This window comes from Leopardus geoffroyi, chromosome B3 (assembly GCF_018350155.1).
Source record: "Leopardus geoffroyi isolate Oge1 chromosome B3, O.geoffroyi_Oge1_pat1.0, whole genome shotgun sequence".
Lineage (NCBI taxonomy): Eukaryota > Metazoa > Chordata > Mammalia > Carnivora > Felidae > Leopardus > Leopardus geoffroyi.
The window spans coordinates 18,101,937-18,121,940 of NC_059337.1; the positions used below are offsets into that span (position 1 = coordinate 18,101,937).

Consider the following 20,004-nt stretch of genomic DNA (forward strand, 5'->3'; position numbering starts at 1 on the left):
ATTTTTTGGTCCTTATTTCTTCAGATATTTTTTCTGTCTCCCCAACCTTCCAGGACTCTAGTTATACCATTTTTAGACTGCCCTTGATATTCTCACAGGTCCTTGATGCTATTTTTTGTTTGTTTCTTTTTTTTTCTTTGCTTTCTGTTTTTATATTTTCAAGTTAGGGGTCTTTTTTTCCTGCACTGTTTTAATCTGTTGCTACATCTATCCAGTTGGTTTTTTGGTTTTTTTTTTAATTTTTTTTTTTTTAACGTTTATTTATTTTTGTGACAGAGAGCATGAACGGGGGGGGGGGGGGGGGGGAGGGGCAGAGAGAGAGGGAGACAGAATCGGAAGCAGGCTCCAGGCTCTGAGCCATCAGCCCAGAGCCTGACGCGGGGCTTGAACTCCCGGACCGCGAGATCGTGACCTGGGCTGAAGTCGGACACTTAACTGACTGAGCCACCCAGGCGCCCCTATCCAGTTGGTTTTTTATTTGAGATACTACATTTCTCATATTTAAACATTTATTGATTCTTTAAAAAATAGTTTTTTTCTTCAAATCCTTTCATACATTTTTCTTTCTTTCTTTCTTTCTTTCTTTCTTTCTTTCTTTCTTTCTTTCTTTCTTTCTTTCGTGTTTTATTTATTTTTGAGAGATAGAGTGTGAGCAGGGGAAGGGCAGAGAGAGACAGAAACACATAATCTGAAGCAGGCTCCAGGCTCTGAGCTGTCAGCACAGAGCCTGACTAGAACTCACAAACTGAGAGATCGTGGCCTGAGGTGAAGTCAGATGCCTAACCGACTGAGCCACCCAGAGCCCCATAAACATAATATTTTAAAGTTTATGTCTTCAAAGATTTAATCTCTTTTGTTCCTGGGTCTGTTTCTTCTGTCAGATTTTCCCCCTAGTATGTGTCATGCGTTTCTCCATTTTCTTATGTTTAGTAAGTTTTGATTGACTCTTGGACATTCATCATACTGTTGTCTGGATTTGTTGATTTCCCCTGGAGAGATTTTAATTTTGTTTTGGCAGGGTGTTACATTTCTTGTAGATCTGTTTGAACCTTTTGAGGCTTGTTTTTAAGCTTTGTTCTGGCAGGTCTAGTGTAGCCTTTGCTCTAGAAGTAGCTTAGTACAGCTACTAAGTGATAATTGTGCTTCAATTTCTACTGATTGCCCCAGGTTTCAGTGAGGTTTTTCTCCTTTTTGGTTGAAACTTACACATCCCCCAGTCTTATGTAATCTTTGAGAACTTTTGAGCCTGCCTGATCATTATTCCTTGCCTGACCTTGTAGAGTTTCACTTTACCATGCACAGGTTTTTATTCAACAAAAACTGCATTGTGGAGTATATGGTAGCATTTAGCCACATTGTGGCTATTGAGAGCTTGAATTGTGGTTAGTTCCAATTTAAATATGCTGTAAGTGTAAAACACACTGTCAAGAACTTATGGGGAAAAAAAAGAATGTAAAATATCTTTTTATATCAGTTATATCCTGAGATGATAATATTTTGAGCACATTGGGTTAAATGAATTGTGTTAAAATTAGTTTTACCTGCTTCATTTTACTTTTTTTTTTTTTTTAAGTTTATTTATTTATTTTGAGAGAGAGAGAGAGGGAGGGAGAAAGAAGCCTAAGCAGGCTCTGTGCTGTCAGCACAGGGCCCAATGCGGGGCTCGAACCCATGAACTGTGAGATCATGACTTGAGCTGAAATCAAGAGTCGGGTGACTGAGCCAACCAGGTGCCCCCCTCATTTTACTTTTAAAATGTATGTACTAGACAATTTAAAATTACATTTTAGGTTCATGTTGTTTCTTTTGGGCAGAGCTGCTCTAGAAACTCCTCTACAGATTTCAGGAGTGCTTTCTGTTCTTAAACTCCATCCACCCTGCTACTGTGCCTTTCAAATTCCCATTACTTCAGTCTTCCGAAATTTCGATGTCTGTTTCTTTTACTAAGTCCACGATATTATACTTGGCTTCCCATTCCTGCAGAGCCCTCCTGACACCTTGCATACAGCTATTTGAGGGGACACTTTTTCTTTTCTCAGGTATCACAGTGCTCAGCTGCTTGGTGTCCAGTTTTATATATCTGATCAGTTTTCTAGTTGAGTTTATTGGGAGAGCATGTCTGGTACTTAGTTACTACAGCATGGCTGGTACTGAAAATCTTTTTAAGGAGTGGATAGTTTGATGCCCATGTGTGAGAGCTGACCCTCACTTGAATTAAAAACGCCAGTGATGCTGAACCTAAGTTTTCATTACAAAATGAAATTAATATTTGAGCAAATATGCAGTACTTATTGTGTTTACAGACTGTTATATGTATATTTATTTGTACTTTATAGATAAATAGATAGATGTAGATAAGTTTTTTGTCCTGTTTCATTTTTCTCTTCATTGGGATTGATTTTAAAGCTGTTTGTTTTCATATAGAAACCTCTTTTTTTTTTTTAATGTTTACATATTTTTGAAAGAGAGAAAGAGAGACAGAGGTGAATGGGGAGGGGCAGAGAGGGAGGGAGATACAGAATCTGAAGCAGGCTCCAAGCTCCGAGCTGTCAGCACCAAGCGCGATGTGGGGCTCCCAACTCACGAACCATGAGATCATGACCTGAGCTGAAGTCAGATGCTTAACCGACTGAGCCACCCAGGCTCCCCAAAACCTCTTATCTTAGACACTTATTATGTTCAGATCAGAGGTATCCAGTGAAATTTTGATAACTTCAAACATAAAGCCATAATTTTCTTCATAATTATATTTTTTTAAATCAAGACTAGAGGAGATGCTTAGGAATTTAGGTCCTTAAGACTTGAAACTAGGAATGTTAATACCATGTCTTATAGCACTTTGGTTTCATTTTGCTTTCTAATTTATTGGCATTCACTGATTAAGCATTTAATTAACAAGCTAATATAGCAAGAGATAGGCATTAGGGAGCAAATTATCTTGGGTCATTCAGGTCTTCAGTTATTACCAGCAGTTGTATTAGGTGTTAACTGTTTGCTTCATAAAATGTAGTAGAGATATTTGAAAAGAGGAATTTGAATCTTAGTCATTTCACTTAACTCTTCTTGTTAATATGGGAAATTGGAAGTTGATAATGACTTGTGCCACAGCATAAATTATGATATTTGACATTTAACTATTATTAAAATGATAGTGTCTTCAAAGGTTTCATTTGTTTCAGAGTACTTCTTTAAAGTTTTTTTCTTTTTTTTTTTTTATGACCTGTCCATGTGATTTTTGTGATACTGTCTTAAGTTTTAGTTCTGGTAATTATCATATGGAAATATAAGTCTTACTTTAAAAGTTACTGAGAAATTATCAGTATATATTATTCTTGTTTATGCAAGCACCCACCTGTATTTGTCAGGGTAGTTGTCATATATAGGTATTGATGTACTGAAGCTGCTGAAATATATCCATCCTCTGACATTGAGATTTGCTTTTCTGTCTTTTGAATCCATTGCTGTATACAGGATGCATTTATTTTTGTCATGTATTTAATTCATTTAACAAAAGCATGAACTGGGTTCAGCTGTTTAAAAGCATGCCTGGATTCACATCCCAGTGACACCATTTGACTAACTTAGCTATGTGACCTTGGCAGGTACCTTCTTAGTATTTCAGTTTCCTTTTTTTTTAATTACTTTATTATTTTTTTTAATGTTTATTTTTTTTTTCAACGTTTATTTATTTTTGGGACAGAGAGAGACAGAGCATGAACGGGGGAGGGGCAGAGAGAGAGGGAGACACAGAATCGGAAACAGGCTCCAGGCTCTGAGCCATCAGCCCAGAGCCCGACGCGGGGCTCGAACTCACGGACCGCGAGATCGTGACCTGGCTGAAGTCGGACGCTTAACCGACTGCGCCACCCAGGCGCCCCTTAATGTTTATTTTTGAGAGAGAGTGTGCGCAAGCGAGGGACGGGCAGAGAGAGAAGTAGACACAGAATCTGAAGCAGGCTTCAGGTTCTGAGCCGTCAGCACAGAGTCCAACGTGGCGCTAGAACCCATGAACCATGAGATCATGACCTGAGCCGAAGTCGAAGCTTAACTGATTGAGCCACCCAGGCACTCCTATTTCAATTTCCTTTTAAGGATAATAGATTATTGTTGGCTTTACCTCTGTTATACATTAAAGCAGTTAGGATACTGATTAGTATATGGTAAATACTCAAATGTTGCTGCTGCTGCTGTTGCAGTTGCTTTTATTACCATCACCCCATTAGGTCTTCCCTGGATACCTTTTCTGAAATTTTAATCCCTTCCCTATGATCTTACTTAATTCCTTGCTCTATTTTTTTCTTTTCAAGGACTTTCTACTAACCTGTTGTACACAATAATATATTCCTCATTCACTGTGTATTGTAGTTCTTCCCCAGTAGAATGTAAGCTCCATGAGGTCAGGCATAGATATAGGGACTTATCCCTATCACCTAGAAAGGTGCCTGGAGTATATTGGATGCTCAGTAAATATTTTCTGAATAGATTATAATGAATTGTATTCTAGTTATTGGAGATACAAAAATGAATGAAGTTCCTTCTCTGAAAAAGGCATAGAGTATAATAGAAGAGACTGATACAGAACTAATTATAATAATTTTGCCACCTGGAAGTGATGTTGATGGTAAGGGTATTCTTGAGGTTGCTATCACAGAAGATGCCATTAAACTGGGAAAGATTTGTTTTAGAGACAGGGGAAGATTTTTTCCAGCAGAGGTAAAAACTTGAACAGAATTACAGAGCTTGACATTTTGGGCAGTGGCTTGTAGTCCAGGTTAACAACAATGTTGGTTAATTAGAAGTGGAGGGAGCTAGGAGGTTGGTTGGAACCAGATTTGGGAGTGATAGCAGTTGGAGGTACAGGTTATCTGGCTCTTGTCTGGACAAAAGCAATGAGATTTGGAGTTCAGTATATGAAATTTAATGATAACTGAATGTAGCACTAGCATTTTAGTTTTGGTTTTATTTTGAGGGTAAGAGTGCGTTTCATTATAGATTATAGTAAAAGAACTTGATTTTTGGAATATTTTCTTTAAGAAACTATTTGAGAACTGTGTACAAAACTCAAATCATTAATAACGGTTCATTTATAGAATTGAGAGTGAATTTTTGATACAAGAAAATATACCAGAATATATCAAATTTGTGTTTAGCAATTTGACAGTAAATAACCAATTAAACCTTAGTTCCTTCTGTGACACACAAAGCTAGTGTTAAAATACATTTAAAAATGTTTAGTTTTTTTTAGATCGAGAATTCATGAAAAATAGTTTCATTTTGGATTTTTGGATTATAGGAGTTGGTTGGTGATGAAACTGTATTTAAGGAGGTTTTTTCTACATTTCAGTGTAATTGAATAAAAGCTGAAATGGCTTTTTAAAGCAAGCTCCTTTTAACCTTGCAAAAAAAAAAAAAAGTCTGTATGTGTGTTTTAAAGTTCAAGCCTTTAATACTTAATTCATCAATACAAAAAGAATATTTGGCAGTTTGTGTTTTTCCCCGGCTCTAGAGGAGGTGTTCATTTCAAATAGAAACAAAATTGCAGTATCATAATAATTAATATTGCTGAATCAGATTCAAAAAACCGGTGTTTCTGTGGATAAATTACTGTTTTTATTTGATGTAACAGATTTATTTGGGGGTTGGTAGAATTACCCAGTTATGGAATTCTAAGTTATTGGATTAGCATCGTAATTGATCCTGGCCAGTCTGGATGAGGAAGGCGGGTGGGTGCTTTTACCATCTTTCCCTTTTTTACCTAACTGCCTTCCTACTAGTCCAAGCAAACTGGATTATTCCTTATGCACTAATCCAGTAGTTACTATTGACCAGTGTTCCTTTTTTATTTCAAAAAAAAAAATTTTTTTTTAACGTTTATTTATTTTTGAGACAGAGAGAGACAGAGCATGAACAACGGGGGAGGGTCAGAGAGAGGGAGACACAGAATCTGAAACAGGCTCCAGGCTCTGAGCTGTCAGCACAGAGCCCAATGCAGGGCTCGAATTCACAGATCGTGAGATCATGACCTGAGCCGAAGTCGGCCGCTTAACCGACTGAGCCACCCAGGCGCCCCCAGTGTTCCTTTTTTAAATGTGAATTATTGACAGTGATGAGTTTAATGTTCATTTTGGGTATTTCATGTTCATTATGTTCATTCCATCGTTCCCTTTAAAAGATAGTGAAAGCTACAGGTGTACACATTGTATTTGAATACAAACGTATTTTATGGCAATGCAAGTCACTGACCCTTTGATAATTTTCTAAATGAGAACATAATACAATGACTACTTTCAGCTCTTTTAGCAAAACATATATTCAGTAAATATAGTAAGTATAAGCATATAAATGTAAACAAGTAAATATAAAGCATATCAAATTAAGTGGAGGATAGGAAAATGGGACCTAGGAAGCCAATTTGTGAATCTAGCAGTACATAGAATATTACTGAACATTTAAGTAATACTTCTTGAAAAAAATGGGTTAGTGACATTAGAAATTCTCAGTTGGCCAGCATTATGTTTTTATTAGACAAATGCAACAAATTACTTTTAATAGATTATTTTTCTATTATTCAGCATGTATTTGTGGTGCTATCTGCCAGACATATAGTGTTGAGAGTTGGAATTTATAATGATGAAATGTATATTTAATTCTTTTTTAGAGTTAACACTAACCCAACTCATATTTTTTTCTTTATTAAGGAATTGCCTTTTGTGAAAAAGGAACAAAGAAGAGTTTTCTGCAAGGATCGTATTAAGTGCACTTTTTTGCTGATACATCATTTCTAGTAAGACATTTTCATTTTTCTATGTTATGAAGTAAATAATGGAATTTTTTCTTTTTTAAAAATCAGACTGTCTTGTGAGCTTTGAATTGCAGTCTTTTTGGAATTTATTTTGAGGTTTATTGTAGATGAATTAAGGAAATTTGTAAAGTCTACTTGGAGTTTATTGTATTATACAGTGACAGTTTCTCATATATTTTTTCTGGTATTGCCAAGATAATCCCACACTTTTTCATCTTACCTACTTCATCTTCCATATCAATTACCTTTACTTAAAAAAAGAAAAATTTGTCGTTCCAATTTTAGTATATGTGCTGCCAAAGCAAGCACAAAAGAAAAAAATTCTAAAGTAAGTAGTCCATATTTACTGTGACAATAACTAGGAGAAAGGGAGGGTTTGAGGACATGAGTTAGACATTAGCTGAGAAAGATATTCAGATGAAAGACGAAGCGAGCAAATCTAGCCATATTTCTTGAAATTCCTTAGGAAGGATGGAAGAAAAAAACTAAGCAGAGGTAGGAGATTTTTTTTTTTTTTTTCAACGTTTATTTTTTATTTTTGGGACAGAGAGAGACAGAGCATGAACGGGGGAGGGGCAGAGAGAGAGGGAGACACAGAATCGGAAACCGGCTCCAGGCTCTGAGCCATCAGCCCAGAGCCCGACGCGGGGCTCGAACTCACGGACCGCAAGATCGTGACCTGGCTGAAGTCAGACGCTTAACCGACTGCGCCACCCAGGCGCCCCGAGATTTTTTTTTTAATGCAGGCTTCTGTTTGTTACTTTGAATTTGTCACCTTAAACATTTTTTTTTTTAATTTTTATTTTTTAGAGAGGGAGAGAGATAGTGGGAGCAGGAGAGAGGGGCAGAGGAAGAGAGGAATCTCAAGCAGGCTCCGTGTTCACTGTGGAGCACGATTTAGGGCTCTATCACATGATGCTGAGATCATGACCTGAGCCAAAACCAAGTCACTGAGCCACCCAGGCACCCCTGCCACCTTAAATCATAGGCCCATATTTGCAAAGCCCTGGAGTTGGCTATTTGACTTTTAAAAACTTGGAGTGGTCTTTGTTAATGGTTCCGGTATGTTACATCTGTAGTTTTTGTGTTTTAAGTCAACATTAACATTTTATAAAGTATATATTTTTTATTTTTTCACACTTATTCATTTTAGAGAGACAGAGAGTGAGCAGAGAGGGGAGGGTCAGAGAGAGAGGGAGACACAGAATCTGAAGCAGGCTCCAGGCTCCGAGCTGTCAGCATAGAGCCTGACGCAGGGCTGGAATTCACTGACCGCGAGATCATGACCTGAGCCAAAGTCAGATGCTGACCAACTGAGCCACCCAGGCAGCCCAACATTAACATTTTAAATATTAGATATCGTTGATCATGCCTGATGATTATGTCAGTAAAAACTTCAGGGGGGTAGTACTTAACATTTTTTTTTGTACTGTTTTAAGAAATAATTTTGCTATTTAAAGTGTAAATTTTTTTTGAGTATTAAGTGATGTAAAAAACTTTTATGAACTTGCAAAATGAAAATGAGTTCTTTGTTAAAGTACTTTACTCTGATACTAGTTTCTTATGGTTATATATTTTTCTTGTAAATCTTGACTGAGGAGAGGTTTTTAATGCTATCTTTCAGTAGGGGGAACTGGGAGAAAAGGCATTATTTTTTCAATTGAATCAAAGTATCCTTCTTAGTCCAGAACTTGGACACACACAGGCAGAACGGGAATAGTGTAGTCTAATTCATATTTTTAAATATAATCTTTTTTAGTTTTCTGAAAATCTTTGAATATTGGTTTTTTCTCTTTTTCACCTTACTTACATTTCTTTTGTCCACTAACTGCTCAAAACTCTGTGATTTGAGTTACAGCACTATAGGAATTTAGCCATTCTGATTGATGCCTATAATTAAGAACTTTGCACCTTCTGTGAACCACAGGGATGGCTGTGGGCATAACTTAAGCTGTTGTATTTTGGGGCTCTATCACATGTATTTTGGGTCCTGTTTAAGCTTTAGGGAATCCTTTATGATGCTTCCTCCACTAGGCTTTATGGATGTATACAGTTTTTTATTCTTCATGGCAGGCTTTTATGGCTCTGAGGGTTGTGCTTGAATTAATAACTACTTGCTTAGGAGTACCTAAGATTCTGAGTACCTAGATGGGAGATGCTTCTTCCTTTTGAATAGATTCATATGCTGACTGAAGGGCTTCAGATCAGGGATTTTCCCTAAAGTTCTGCCCTAATTTGGAGTAGAAATTGGAGAGGTTGGCACAAAGATTGGGCAAAATTTTTTCTACCTCTCTTCCTTTCCCTCATGTATTTGAACTGTTTTGGGCTCTTACATTTTAGATTTGTGATACACTTTGAGTTAATTTTTGTATATGGTATGAGGTAAGGGGTAAGATTTATTTCTTTGTGTATGAAAGTCAAATTTTTCCAGAAGCAATTTTGTAAATATTATAATTTTCTCTGTTGAATTACCTAGGCACCTTTGTTGAAAATCAACGGTTTATTTTAGAACTTTGTTCATTTTATTGATCTGTGTATCTGTTTATGGCAATACCGCACTATCTTGATTACTGTAGCTATATAGTAAGTCTTAAAATTGGGTGATGTAAATCCTCCCAACTTTGTTCTTCTCTTTCAAAGTTGTTTTTATAAACTACATCCTTTCCATTTCTTTCTGTGTATTTTAGAATCAGCTTGTCAATTTTTAAAAAAAAAATTTTTTTTTTAACGTTTATTTATTTTTGAGACAGAGAGAGACAGAGCATGAACGGGGGAGGGTCAGAGAGAAGGAGACACACAGTCTGAAACAGGCTCCAGGCTCTGAGCTGTCAGCACAGAGCCCGACGCGGGGCTCGAACTCACGGACCGCGAGATCGTGACCTGAGCCGAAGTTGGACGCCCAACCGACTGAGCCACCCAGGGGCCCCTCAGCTTGTCAATTTTTACAGAAAAGCTTAATGGGATTTTGATTGTGAGTGCTTTTATCCTAGAGGCTACATTGGGGAGAACTGACCTGTTAAAGATGTTGAGTCTTCTGATGCATGAACTTGGTACCTCTCCCTGTTTGCATCATCTTTTGTTTTACTTAGCAGAGTTTTGTTTTCAGTGTAAAGTTATTACACCTGTTTTGTTAAATTGATCCCTATTTTATATATTTTTTTTTTTTTAATTTTTTTTTTTCAACGCTTATTTATTTTTGGGACAGAGAGAGACAGAGCATGAACGGGGGAGGGGCAGAGAGAGAGGGAGACACAGAATCGGAAACAGGCCCCAGGCTCTGAGCCATCAGCCCAGAGCCCGACGCGGGGCTCGAACTCACGGACCGCGAGATCATGACCTGGCTGAAGTCGGACGCTTAACCGACTGCGCCACCCAGGCGCCCCCTTATTTTATATTTTTATGTTACTGTAAGTGGTAGTGTAAAGAAAATCAGTTTTCAGTTGTTTATTGTTAGTATGTAGACTTTTGATTGATTTTGTGCTAAACTTTGTAATTTGTGATTCTGCTAAACTTATTATTTCTAGTGGCATTTTTTATAGTCCTCAAATGTTCTGTGTAGATCATGTTCTGTGTAGATCTTGTCTGTGAATTAAAGACTGTTACTTGCTCCTTTAAATTTTTTATACCTTTTATTTTTTTGCTTGCTTTATTGCACTGTCTAGTCAGTAGTCCCCATGCAGTGTTGAATAGAAGTGGTAAGCTGACATTCTTGCCTTATTCCTGATGTTAGGTCAAAAACATTCAGTTTTTCACCAGTAAGTATGTTGTTAGCTATAGGTTTTTAACAGATACCCTTTATGAGATTAAGTTTTCTTCTATTCATAGCTTGCTGAGAATTTTTTTTCTTATCATGAATGGGTATTGAATTTTTACCAAACAGCGTTTTTGTATTTATTGAGATGATCACATTCCCCCCCCCACCTTCTTATCTGTTAATATAGTTAGTTACATTGATTTTTTTGAATAGCAAACCAAGGAATCACGCATTTTTGAGATAATCCCCACTTGGTCATGATTCGTTATACTTTATATATTGCTGGATTCATTGCTAAAACTTAATTAACTTTTTTTTATCATCCGTGTTCATAGTAGGTATTGGTTTGTAGTTGTTTTTTTTTAATTAATTTATTTTGAGAGAGATAGACACGGCATGAGCAGGGGAGGGGCAGAGAGAGAGGGAGAGAGACAATCCCAAGCAGTCTCCGCACTGCTAGCACAGAGCCCTATACAAGGCTTGAACTCATGAACTGTGAGATCATGACCTGAGCCAAAATCAAGAGTCAGACGCTCAACCAACTGAGCCACCCAGGCACCCCAGTTTGTAGTTTTTAAAATAATGTTTTATCTGCTTTTTGTATCTAGACAGCGGCTGGAGTTGGAAAGTTTTCCTCTTCTGGAAAAGTTTGTTTACATTTGGTGTTACTGCTTCTTGAAGTGTTTGGTATAATTCATTAGTGAAGACCTCTGGGTTTGGAGTTTCTTTGTGGGAAGGTTTTAAATGATGAACTCGATTTCTCTGATATTGGGCTATTTAGATTTATATTAATTTTTCTTGAATAAGCTTCAGTTTGTGTCTTTCTTATAAATTTGTCCATTTCAGGTAAATTGTTCTATTTATTGGCATAAAGTTGCATGTTATATTCCCTTACTCTTATGTTTGAGGGATTTATAGTGATAACCTTTCTTTTGTTCTGGCATTAGAGATTTTCCTTCTTTTTCTAAAGGAGCAATTGTTATTTAATTTTCCTTTTTCTGCATTTTACAAAGTTTGTTTTGTGTTTGTAAGAGTTCAGAGAATTTTTAAATTTCCTTTGTGATTTTTTTATGACCTATATAATTGCCAAATATTTGGTTAATTTTGTAGATCTATTTCTCTAATACATTTCTAATTTAATTATGCTGTGATCTAAGAACACATTTTGTGTATTTATTATGAAGTGCAGAATGTTGTCTGTGTTAGTGAATGTTTTGGTTTTGTGGGCACTTATGTCATGTGATCTGTTGTTGAGTAGAACTTTGTAAAAATGTTAATTAGGTCAAATTAGTTGATAGTATTCTTCAAAGTTTAGTTCTCTGATTTTCTGTTTGTTTCAGTAATTGCTGAGAGAGAAGTGTGGAATCTTCAGCTTTAATTGTGGATTTGTCTGTTTTTCCTTTCACTTCTTGGTTCATGTATTTCAAAGTTCTAATATTTAACTGCATGCATTATTTAGTTTTCTTAAGTATTCTTGATGAATTGGGTTCTGTATCTTGAAATGTCCCTTTTTATCCCTAGTAATATGTTGTGAAATTGTTTCTGAAGTGGCTTGCATAGTTTCTGACAGGTCTGCTGTTTTTCTTAGTTTGCATGACTCTTCCCCCCCACCCCCTTCCCCCCACCATGTAATTTTTCTATTTTCTTTGGTCTTAAGACTTTTTCATTTAGTCATTTGATCATGATGTGTCTTAGTATATAGTTTTCTTTGAGAAAAATCCTTGTTAAGTTTTGTTTGTTTGTTTTTAACCAGATTTCGGAAATATTGGCACTATTTTTTCAAATATCTCACTTACCCCAGGTGTTTTTTTTCAAGGTTGAGGAGGGAAATTTATACATTTGAACTGTTTTGGCATGGCACTTACACTTTCTCTCTCCCCTTCTCCCCCCGCACCCCCTCCCGCTTTTTTTTTTTTTTTTTTGGTATGGTTAATATTGTCATGTTTCCAGGTTCACTGATCTTTTCTTCTGCAGCATGTTATCTGTTTTTAATATCATCCAGTGTGTTTTTTATTTCTGATAATTATTTTTCATCTCTGGAAGTTTTATTTCTTCAGTTTTTCTTCTCATCATGTTCCTATTTTCCTTTACCTTTTCTAACATTCAGAGCTTATATTTTTAATCATTGTTTTAATGCCCTCATCTGTTAATTCCATTAACTTTATTTTATCTGAATTTCTTTATATTGATTGAGGTTTTTTATTATGGGACACATTTCCTGCTTTTTATTTTTTTATGTTTATTCGTTTTTGAGAGGCAGAGATAGAGTATGAGTGGAGGAGGGGGCAGAGAGTGGGGGAGACACAGAATCCAAAGCATGCTCCAGGCTCTGAGCTGCTAGCACAGAGCCTGATGTAGGGCTCGAACTCACAGACTGAATCATGACCTGAGTTGAAGTCGGATGCTTAACCAACTGAGCCACCCAGGCACCCCTCTTGCTCTTTTTTAAATATTTATTTTCGAGAGAGAGAGAGAGCACACGCGCCCGTGCATGCAAATGGGGGAGGGGCAGTGAGAGAGGGAGACAGAGGATCTAAAGCAGGCTCCATACCGACTGCAGAGAGCCCCAAGTGGGGCTTGAATCCATGACCCACAAGATCATGATCTGAGCCGAATTTGGACGCTTAACCGACAGAGCCACCCAGGTGCCCCTTCCTGCTTTATTTTTTTATTCCTTATACTTTTTTTTTTTGGATGGTGGACATTGTACTTTGAGATCCTAGGATGAAGAAATTTTTTATATTATTTTACATAGCGTTGAATTTTTATTTTTGTATTCATACAAGTTCCTTGGTATCAGCTGAATCCTTTTGAGTTTGTTTTTTTTTTTTAAGTTCTGTCAACATTGGTCCAGAATGTTTTTTTTTCTTTTTTCTTTTCTTTTTCTTCTTTTTTTTTTTTTTGTTGAGAGAGAGAGAACATGCAAGTGGGACAGAGGAGCAGTGGGAGAGAGAGAATCTTAAGAAGGCTCCATGCGCATCATGGAGTCTGATATGGAGCTCAGTCTCACAACCCTGGGATCATGACCTGAGCTGAAATGAAGAGTCAGATGCTTAACTGAGCCACCCAGGTGCCCCCAGAACATTGTTTAATGAAGGGTAATTTAGTTGTCCACTAAGGTTCTGTCTTTCTGAAGGTTATAATCCATGTCCATTTGAGGATTATTCTCGAAGTAATCCTAACGAATATTGTAAAATCTTCATTCGTTTGTTTTTATTTTGTATTTTGAAGGAAAATTTTTGGCCCAAGAATAGCTTAAGCAGTCTTGGAAGAACAGATCAAAGCAGGAGAATTTTCTTTGCTCAAAACTTATAAATCTATAATAAATACTTGCATGAAATAATGCCACAAGGATAAACAAAAGAAGTAAAGAGTCTGGAAGAGGGCCAGTGTGTATGTACATGGATGCTTGCTTTATGACAAAATTGGCACTCTAGCATAATAGGGAAGGAATTATTTAACAAATGTTACTAGAACAATTGGTGATCCATAGGAAAAAATGACTCATCTCCATACCCCATGCAAAAATCAATTTAAGATTGATTTGTACATCTCAATGTGAAAGGCAAAACTATAAAACTTTAGAAGCTAATACAAGGAGAACATGTTCATAAAAAGTATAAGAAGAAATAAAATCCACCAATATAAATAAAACAGTTGGTACATTTCATTACCTTAAAATTAAGAAATTTTATTCTTGCAAAGTCAAAGGAGAATAGAGAGGCAAGCCAGAGTGGAAGAACATATTTGCAGTACATATAACAGACCAAAAGCATGTATCAGAATGTTTAGAGCACTTCTACAAATCAGTCTGACAAACAATTCAATGGAAAAATGGGAAGAGACATGAAAATAACACTTCATAAAAGGTGTAAATATGCAAGGAATAAGTGAAAATGTGCTTAACATCATTAGTAATCTGAGAAATATAAATTAAAACTGAAGAGACTCCATCATAAACCACTAGAGTGGCTAAAATTTAAAAAGAGGTTAACATTATAAGTTTTGGAGAGGATGTTAAGTTATGGGAACTCATTAAACACTGTTGGTGCAAATGTATGTTATTACAACTTCTTTAGGAAACACTTTGATATTTGCATACCCTGTGACCCAGTAATTTACTTTAGTGGGTATATTCCTGTGAGTAATGTGTGAACATGTACACTAAGAGATGTGTTAATAACATTGGTAGCAGCATTGTTTGTAATAGAGTCAAACTCAATACATTGTTCTTCAATAGGACTGACTAAAATTGTGATATGCTCATACAGTGCAATACTTTATGGCAATAAAAGTGGATGAAGTACAGTTACATGCTGCAGGGTGAATTTCGCAAGTATGTTTCTCAAAAGAAGCTAGAAACCATTCATAATTTGTGATTTCATTTATGTAAAGTAAAATGAAAACACACAAAAATAAAGCAGGTAAAATGTATACATTTTATGTTTATGTACAATTATATGTTAACACCAGAAATGCCAATTCCTGATTCATGGAATGAATGTTCACATTTCTATACTCCTTCCACATTCATTAAAAAGTTTTCTGATTTTGAATATAATGGTATACCCCGAATCATATTTATCTTTATAAATAAAGATACAGCAGCATTTATGTACAGGTTTGATTCAGGTGATCAGAGGTTAAGTTTTTAATATATATCTAATATTTGAATCGTAACATTGAGAATTGATACAGTTTCTAATAATAATTCATCTTTATACAGGATATAATTATTGATAAAGCATTTTTCCCAGAAATCATTATGACAGCCTGGGAAGTATTTGGAATGTCTGCACATGAAGGAAGTGTTAATATAGAGAGTGAGTTGGTGGTGGTTGAAAGACTAGAATCTCATTTTCATTTCCACACCTTGCCTTACTGCGTTATTTCTCTTGTGTGTCCCATGTGAAGACAGGACATTGCTGTTATGTAGGTGTAAGCAATCAGGGAATGTGTGGATGGGCTTTAATCTTAATAAGGGCAGTTTACAAGTCTCTTTTCTAATAGTGATTTTAATATTGTGCCTATCTGTAAGGAGCTAAGGATGCCTGCCCTCTGGTTTTATTCTCATAATTTTCTGTAAGAGTTTGAGCTATATTCTTGCTCCACTTTGTAGAACTGATCAAAGTGGTGAGAGGAGGTGAGTCCCTGACAAACACAACAATTCATTGGTGTATCTAGAAATAAAGCATTTTATGGACTGGTCATTCTGATAAAAATTTTGAAGTTATAATGTCTTTTTAGTATTTGGAGTATTTATCATGATTAATAACTTGTATCATTTTGAAAATAATGGTATTTCTTGCTTTAAGGAAGCACAATTTCACAATTTAGAAAACCTTTAATTTCCTGTACAATTAAATGGAGTGATAATAACGTTAAAAAAAATTACTTCCAGTTTCCATCAAATTTACTTAATTTCCATACCAAATTTAAGATGCTTACCTGACCAGTAGTTGTGACCAATACATAATTTTTAGCACTTCATTGCATGTTGTGTAAAACAAGGCCTGTGTTTCTCTAATAGGAATAGAGCCTAATAGGAATAGGCTCTTAACATTTTACTCTATGCTTCTCCTCTAATTTTTTAGCATTTTCCTGAAAAAAATGTCTCTCATCCAGGGGCATCTGGGTGGCTCAGATGGTTAAACATCTGACTCTTGGTTTTGGCTCAGGTTATGTTCTCAGGGTTCCTGAGTTCCACCCCACGTCGGGCTCTGCACTGGTGGTGCGGAGCCTGCTTGGGATTCTCTCTCTCTCTCCCTTCCTTTCTGCCCCTCCCTACTTGTGCTCTCTCTCTTTCTCAAAATAAATAAACATTTAAAATAAAATAAAATGTGTCTCATCAAAAGCGTAGGGTCAAAGCATGCAAAAATATATAGCCTAATAATCAGAGGAATCCAAATTTAGATAGATACCATATTTAAACCACTCTAGATTTTTAGGTGACTTCTCCCTATCAAGCTATTTATGTTTTGTCTTACTGATGATTTTGCCTAAAACATTCTAAGTAAACGCTTAGTAAGAAGTGATATTTTGGTGTTACGATTTCAGGCAGGGGCACCAATATTCTGTATCTCAGTGGTCTTAACTTTTCCAACAAGTAGTTAGTTGTTTGCAGGTGTCATTGCTAAGCCACAGATAGTTTTTGCAAAGCTCGAAAAAGGCTCTTCTCCCAACTTTTGGTGGATGCTGCCCTCTGCGAGCGCTCAGTGCTTAGAGTGGCTAACAAACTGGATTTCAGTCCCCATTTGCTTTCTCTTGGCTGTGCACTCATATGTGCAGGGTACAACCTCCACATTGTTCATAGTGGCTTTGAGTCGTGATGATTCCTTGCATTTTTATTTTTTGATGTTTGTTTACTTTTGAGAGAGAGAGCACGAGCAGGGAGGGGCAGAGAGAGGGAGACACAGAATTTGAAGGCTCTGAGCTGTCAGCACAGAGTGCGATGTGGGGCTCGGACTCACTGTGAGATCATGATCTGAGCTGAAGTCAGACCCTCAACCGACTGAGCCACCCAGGCACCCCCTCCTTGTGTTTCCTTTGATATATTTATAGCATCAGAATTGTTTGCAGGCCAGAATATGTCATAATACCCACAGAATCCTTCAAGTAGTCCCTTTTGTAGTTGGTAAGGGATAACTTTCTCAGTGCTATTTGTACTTTTGTTGATCTTAGTTCTTTAATGAGATGTTATGTTTTTGAATTTTACCCAAAATTTATGACAACCTAATGTGAGTTAGAACTTTATAGGATTAGGTATGAATGTTTGTAGGACATGTTCTGTTTCTATGAAAGTTACATACAACAATACAGCTGCATTTTCAAATAATGACCATAAATATATAAGTTCTATATTTGAACTAAAGTTTGTTTTCCTTGTTGAATCATTTCTTTAAATAGTGACTAATAGACATTATTGTGTTCATACAACATATCATTGTACTTTTAAAATGTGTAATTAGATACAGCATGTACAGTTCTGGCTGAAATGGAATGGTTTAGTCATTTTCCATAAAACAGTAGTTTAATGATAGTCTTAAATTAATTTAGAATTTGAGTTTATGCCTGGATTTAATTGTTTGTATGCAGTAATGAAAACACCCTATTTTAGAAGGAACAAAGAAGAATGTTCTTATATTAAAAGTAACTGAAAGATAATTCTATAAGGTCAGAAACCTCTGATTGCATTAAAAATTAACAGTAAGGGAGTGCCCAGCTGGCTCAGTCGGTTAAGTGTTGGACTCTTGATTTTGGCTCTGGTCATGATCTCACGGTTCGTGGGTTTGAGCCCCACATTGGACTCTGCGGTGATGCCTGCAGATCAAGCAGTGCCTGCTTGGAATTCTCTCCCTCTCTCTGCCCCTCCCTCACTTGTGCTGTCTCTCTCTTTCTCTTAAAATAAATTAAAAAAAAAAAAAACTTAAAAAAAATTAACAGTAGGATAGTTTTCCCCAAGTTTGTCTGACAAAGAGAATGTACAGTATGAGTGGGTTTTTTTGTTTGTATGTTTGTATATTTTATAAGGGAATATATATAAGGCAGTGTGTGTGTGTGTGTGTGTGCGCGCGCGCGCGCACGCGCGCGCATGCGCACACGCATGTAATGTAGCTGCACTGGCACTAGTGACATTGGGATTAAAGTTATTTGGCCTTGCTTGATTTTTTCAAAAAGCTCTTTTAGCAAAGTGGATTTCTTGTAGGGTTTAGATCAATTTTTTTTTTCTGTTTTTGTAGATCATAATTAGAAGAGCCATGGTATTTATACTTAAATGCAATTAACTTCTCTAATTACCTTTTTTATATCATTGAAAGTTTTTGAAATCAAGAATGATGTAGAATGCTAGCAGTGAAATTAAACAGTTCTATTTGTATTGGCATCAAAAGAATAAAATACCTACCAATAATTTTAACAAAAGAAGTGCAACACATGTACACTAAAAGTTAGAAAGCATCATTGAAAGAAATTAAAGAAGAAATTAAATAAATGCCAAAGACAGGACATACTGGATTTATGGTTTGGAAGACTTAATATAAACTATTAAGATTGCAGTATTCCCAAATGAACTCAATTACCTAGAGTTACTATGTGACCCAGCAGTTCTGCTCTTAACTATATATCCAAGAGAATTGAAAATATGTACACATACACAAATGTTCATAGCAGCATTATTCAGAATAGAGTGGAAACAACCCAAATTTCCATCAACTATTGAATGGATAAAGGAAATGTGGTATTTCCATAAAATACAATATTATTCAGCCAGAAGAAAGGAAGCGAAGTACTGATAATACTTAACACAGATGAACTTTGAAAACATTATGCTAAGTGAAAAGAGCCACAAAAAGCTGCACATTGTATGATTCCATTTACATGAAATATCTTGAATAGGCAAATTCATAGAGATGGAAAGTAACTGTCAGGAGTCGTGGAAGGAGAGGAATGGGGAATGATTGCTAGTGGACATTGAGTTTCTTTGGGGGATGATGAAAATATTCTAGAATTAGATAGTGGGAATGGTTGTACAGCTTTGTGAATACAGTAAAACAGAGAAAGGGGTGCCTGGATGGCTCAGTTGAGCATCTGGCTCTTGATTTCATCTCAGGTCATGATTCCGGCGTCGTGGGATCAAGCCCTGCATATGGGGCTCCGTGCTGAGCATGGAGTCGGCTTGGGATTCTTTCTTTCTCCCTCTGCTCTTCTCCACTGTGTGCACTCTCTCTCTCTCTCTCTCTCTCTCTCTCTGTAAAATAAAAAAAAAAAAAAAAAAGAAAACAATTTTTAAAAAGACAAATAAGCCCCAGATTGTATACTTTAAAACAGATGAGTTTTGTGACATGTGAATTATACCGTAAGTTTAAAAAATCACATAAAAAATGAAAAGAGTGAGGGGCAGTTGGGTGGCTCTGTCGGTTAAGTGTCCAACGTTTGGTCTCAGCTAAGATCTTGATCTCAGTGTTGCAAGTTCAAGCCCTGCATTGGGCTCAGTGCTGGGTGTGGATCCTGCTTTACAGAAAAAAAAAAAAAAAAGGAAATGATAAGAGTGGCCTATACTTGTGATCTAATTATCAAACCAGGAGGTGTTTGAGAGTAAGGGGTCTCACTTAATAATTACTCCTGCATAGGGTCGCCTGGGTGGCTCAGTCAATTTAGCGTCTGACTTCAGCTCAGGTCATGATCTCATGGTTCTTCGGTTCTAGCTCCACATTGGGCTCTGCTGACACCTCAGAGCCTGGAGCCTGCTTCCAATTCTGGGTCTCCCTCTCTGCCTCTCCCCTGCTTGTGCTCTGTCTCCCAATAAACATTAGAAAAAAAAATTTTTTTATAAATAAAAGTAATTACTCCTGCACAATACACATTTATTTAAGTGGCTGTCCCTGTTAAACCAGTATACATGTTCTCACTGCTTTTCAGTTTGTTTAAAGTATTTTCTTAACCCTCATAG

The 20,004-nt window shown here is 36.4% G+C and overlaps 1 protein-coding gene across 13 annotated transcripts in view; it reads left to right on the plus strand.

Moving 5' to 3' along the window:
• Positions 1-20,004, plus strand: part of MEF2A (myocyte enhancer factor 2A) — a 167,542-nt gene that overhangs the window by 29,568 nt on the left and 117,970 nt on the right. For 9 of the 13 annotated variants that reach the window (XM_045448773.1, XM_045448777.1, XM_045448769.1 and 6 more), the window contains exon 2: positions 6,699-6,784. The exons of the other annotated variants lie outside the window; for them this stretch is intronic. The gene's annotated coding sequence lies outside the window, so the exon portion shown is untranslated. The remainder of the gene's footprint in view (positions 1-6,698; positions 6,785-20,004) is intronic. 13 annotated transcript variants of the gene reach the window in all.